This window comes from Eptesicus fuscus, chromosome 1 (assembly GCF_027574615.1).
Source record: "Eptesicus fuscus isolate TK198812 chromosome 1, DD_ASM_mEF_20220401, whole genome shotgun sequence".
Lineage (NCBI taxonomy): Eukaryota > Metazoa > Chordata > Mammalia > Chiroptera > Vespertilionidae > Eptesicus > Eptesicus fuscus.
The window spans coordinates 15,852,951-15,857,897 of record NC_072473.1 but is presented as its reverse complement, the minus strand read 5'-3'; the positions used below and the strand labels follow the sequence as shown (position 1 = coordinate 15,857,897).

At 40.2% G+C, this 4,947-nt stretch overlaps 1 pseudogene; it reads left to right on the top strand.

The window, feature by feature from the left end:
* The first annotated feature begins 2,575 nt into the window (after positions 1-2,575).
* LOC103292210 (eukaryotic translation initiation factor 4E-binding protein 1-like) lies at positions 2,576-3,192 on the top strand (annotated as a pseudogene).
* Positions 3,193-4,947: the final 1,755 nt, after the last annotated feature.

Below are 4,947 nucleotides of genomic sequence, written 5' to 3'. Positions count from 1 at the left end.
ACAGCTCTTGTTAGAGTCCCACAGATCTCTTAGTCTCTGCTCAATTTTTTTTCAGTCTATTTTCTCTTTGTTGTCCAGACAAAGTAATTTTTATGGTTCTATCTTCAAGTTCATTGATTCTTTTCTCTCCATTCTACTTAGGTTTTTTCTGTTATTTTATTATTCAAATCTAAAATATCCATTTGATTCTTCTTTATACCTAAGGAATATATTTCTTCTTAATGGATTTGCTGAAACCAAAAATAACTATCTCAACCACCCGGGTCTCATACAGGAAAAGCAAAGGACGGCACAATAGCAAATATAAGCGTCCTAGTGTTAACTGAGATAGTAGCATCCAAACATGAGAAAACAAGGTAATAGTCTGCTGGTAAGGAGACGCACAGATCTGTAGACCCTGGTCATGAAGAAGCCATGGAATCTGCTTGTTTGTGTAAGCTTTAGTGATTATGCAGGACAAGAAGGATGCTACACAATTATTCACAAGCACCAGATGCCTCTCCAGTTGCCCAAAAAAGAAGAGGTTAGATGGACTTTCAAAATGGCAGAGTAGGTGGAAGTACAATCACCTCCTCCCAGGACCAAATTGGAAATACAACTAAATTAAAGAATAATCCTGAATATACAACTGAAGGCTAGCTGAAGAAGTGTCTTATAACCAAGGATCTTTTTAAAAGAAGAGACTAGAGCCCTAGCTGGTTTGGTTCAGTGGATAGAGCGTCAGCCTGAGGAAAGAAGAGTCCTGGGTTCAATTCCAGTCAAGGGTACATGCCCGGGTTGTGGGCTCAATCCCCAGTGTGGGGGTGCAGGAGGCAGCTGGTCAATGATTCTCTCTCATCATTGATGTTTCTCTCTCTCTCCCTCTCTTCTCTCTGAAATCAATAAAAATACATTTTAAAAAATAAAAATCTCCCTTAAAAAAAAAAAAGAAGTGGCGTGAGGCGTGGCTTCAGGCATCTGAGGAAGTTTGGGTTTTAACTGCCAGCAATGCAATTTCAGCTAATATCACAAGCAGACATGGAGACTCAATCAATGCATCATCTGAGAAACAGGGACATAATACAACCCTGTGCTTTACTTTATGCTAAGACCCCTTCCCATTGTTTTTTATTAACCACATAAAATGAATTGAGGAACTTTCCCACTATTTCTAGTCTCTGAAACAGTTTTTATAAAATAGCGTTATGTGTTCCTCTAAATTTTAGTAGACCTCACTTGGGTGTGTTTTGTTTGGTAGAAAGGAGAGGCTATTTGGGAGGATTTTATGGGCAATTTTTGATTAGTTAGTAAATCCCTTTAATGAATATGAGATTATACATGCATGTTTGGTATTTCCTTTAGTCACTTTTGATCATTTGTATTTTTTAATAAAATTTGCCATTTCACCTAAGTTTTGGAAATTTAATATCTCAATGAATATATCATATATATATGTGTGTGTGTGTGTGTGTGTGTGTGTGTGTGTGTGTGTATCTGCTAAAAGTAGAGGAGAAAAAGTCCTACAACACCAAAGAATATTCATGACAAACTTAAACTGGGAGACTACCTGCTAAAATAAAATATTTAATAGGACAAGTGTCTAAAAAAATCACCCATCATACAATTAAAAATATCACCCATCACTCTGGGGGAGAGGCAGCAAATGGATGTTTCTATCTCTCTCTCCCTCTCCCTTCTTCTTTCTCTAAAATAAATAAAAACTTATTTTTAAGAATAATGGCAAAAGGAACTTGTCCAAACAGAAAGAAAATGATTATTTAGAAGTGTGTTAATTTCCAAGTGATCAGAGAGGATGTAAAAAATGAGGTAAATTACACATAGAATTGAATAAAAATGAAAATAAAACATAAAATATGTGGGAATATAGCTAAAGGAGTGCTGAGAGGGAAGTTTATAGCACCAAATGCTTTCATTAGAAAATAAATAAAAGGTCTCAAAACAATCATCTAAGTTTCTACCTCAAAATATTTTATAAAAAGAAAAATAAACCCAAAGTAAGCAGAGGATCATAGAGATAAGAAATCAATAAAATTAATGCCCTAGCTGGTTTGGCTCAGTGGATAGAGCGTGGGCCTGTGGACCAAAGGGTCCCAGGTTCAATTCCAGTCCAGGTTACACGCCTGGGTTGCAGGCTCTATCCCCAGTAGGGGATGTGCAGGAGGCAGCCAATCAATGATTCTCTCTCATCATGGATGTTTCTGTCTCTCTCTCCCTCTCCCTTCCTCTCTGAAATCAATAAAAATATATTCTTTTAAAAAAAGAAATCAATAAAATTAACAACAACAAAATAAAGAAAAGCAGTGAAAGAAAAAGCTGATTCTTTAAAAAATTCAACAAAATGGATAAACCTTTAGCAAGACTGACAAAAAATTAAAACACAGAAGACATATTACCAGTTTCAAGAATGAAATGGGATATCACTAAAAATTCTGAAGCTACTAAAAGGATAAGAGCTCTGACCCGATAGCTCAGTTGGTCAAAGCATCGGATATGCCAAGGTTGTGGGTTCAATCCCTGGTCAGGGCACATATAAGAATGAACTAGTGCTGGCTGCTGGCACTACGCGCAGAAGACCATGTCCGGGGGCAGCAGTTGCAGCCAGACGCCAAGCCGGGCCATCCCGGCCACTCACCGGGTAGTCCTCAGCGACGGGGGTGCAGCTCCCGCCGGGGACTACAACACCACAGCCCTCCCCCCTCCCCAACCCCCCAGTGGCACGCTCTTCGGCACCACCCCGGAGGTACCAGGATCATCTATGACCAGAAGTTCCTGATGGAGTGTCAGAATTCACCTGTGAACAAAACACCCCCATGGGACCTGCCCACCATTCCAGGGGTCACTAGCCCTGTAAGTCACCAGCCCCCCCACTGAAGCCAGCCAGGACCATCTGCAGAACAGCCCCGAAGATAAGCCAGCAGGCGGTGAAGAGTCACAGTTTGAGATGGACATTTAAAGGACCAGCCATCACATCAAGCAATGCCTCTGGGCCTCTCTGGCCCTTGTCCGGAGAAGAGTCACACCGCCAGTTACCATCCTGGGCAGCATTGGGTGTGGGGTCGACCACCCAGTCCTCTGCTCCCTCAGTCAGGGCACCAGTCCCCCCTTCCTCTTGGTGAACACCAGCAGATACCTCTTTGTGCCTCCATTCAAGCAAGAGCTGGCACCCCAAGGGGAGGGACTCTCAAGAGCACACACCCCACAGCCTGGGGCCAGGAAGTGGACTTGGAGGAGTCCTTCTGAATGACCATTTGGCTCTCTTCCTCTGAGGGCACACTACCCCTTCCTTAACATTTTGTCGAGTGTGACTCGACACGGTTAGCATCGGTAGCAGCTCGTATGTCGAGCCACACTCGACACATAGTTTCACCGCGGGGGGGGGGGGAAGGGAGATTTTTGTCTATTTTTCCAGTATCTTTTCTTGTTTTCATTAGCATGAAAGGACAAGTAAAATGTAAATGCCGTCTCAACTGATGCCAAAAAAGAAAAAATGAAAAACCGATAACGCATGTGAACTTTATTAGGAAACTAGTACATGATCTTGTTGGAGAATTCAGAGATGGTACACTAACTTCCAGGGGTAGATTATTATCCACTAACTTAGCGCAACGTTTAGATGGAAAGCTCCATATAATCACACCTCACCCTAACAAAAAACACAAAGATTGTGTTGTTTGTTCTAACAGAAAAATCAAAGGAGGAAGAAGAGAGACGATTTATATTTGCGAAACATGTGAATGTAAACCAGGTCTTCATGTGGGTGAATGTTTCAAAAAATATCACACCATGAAAAATTATAGAGATTAAAATTACTCTTTGAATGTATTAATAATTTGAAATATAAAAAAATCCAAATAAGTAAGTTTGTATGAAAAGAAACTCCAGTTTTTTATTCTACTGCCGCACTTTGTAAAATCTGGGGTATTTAAAAAATTAAATCCCGAGTAGAATAAAGGAATCGAGAAAAAAGCAAGCGAGTGCAAAGGGTTAACTTGGTGTGCTTGGGGAAGTCCCCCTCCCCTACTTCCTCAACCAAGGAAATAAAAGCCACCTTTACCCTTGGGCAAAAAAAAAATGCATAAATAAGTGGAACAACAAATCGATGTTTCTCTCTCTCCCTTCCAAATAAATAAATTTTTAAAGTGTTTTTAAAGGATAAGAGAATATGATGAACAACTTTAAACTCATCAATTTGAAAACAGAAAAGATATTCCAGTTCCTTGAAAATCATTAACTATCAGAGCTCAACCAAGATGAAAAAGATCAGCTAAATAGTCCTGTAAGTATCAAAGAAATTAAACTCATAATTTAAAATCTCCCCCCAAATAAATCTCCATGCCCAAATGGTTTTACTGGAGAATTCTACCAAACTTTTCTTTTTTTTTATTTGAGAGAGAGAGAGAGGAAAGGACAGGGGGATAAGGCCCTGGCCAGAGATCAAACCCCCAAGCCTTGGCATATTGGGATGACACTCTAACCCAGGGGTCCTCAAACTTTTTAAACAGGGGGCCAGTTCACTGTCCCTCAGACCGTTGGAGGGCCGGACTATAGTTTAAAAAAAACTATGAACAAATTCCTATGCACACTGCACATATCTTATTTTGAAGTAAAAAAACAAAACGGCAAAAACACCCACATGTGGCCTGCAGGCCGTAATTTGAGGATGCCTGCTCTAACCAATTTAGTTACCTGGCCAGGGCCTCTACCAAACTTTTGAAGAAAAAAAACAAAACACAAAATCCACACAATCTCATCCTGAAAATAAAGTAAGGCATACTTCCCAACTCCATTTTATGAGGCCAGTGTAACCCAATGCCAAAATTAAATAAGACAATGCAAAAAACAACAACAACAACAACAACAAAACACCCTACAGATCAGTGTCTTTTATGGAAGATAAAACGCTAAGAACATGGAAAGAGCATGGAAGATAAAAAGGGAGAGCAGAGA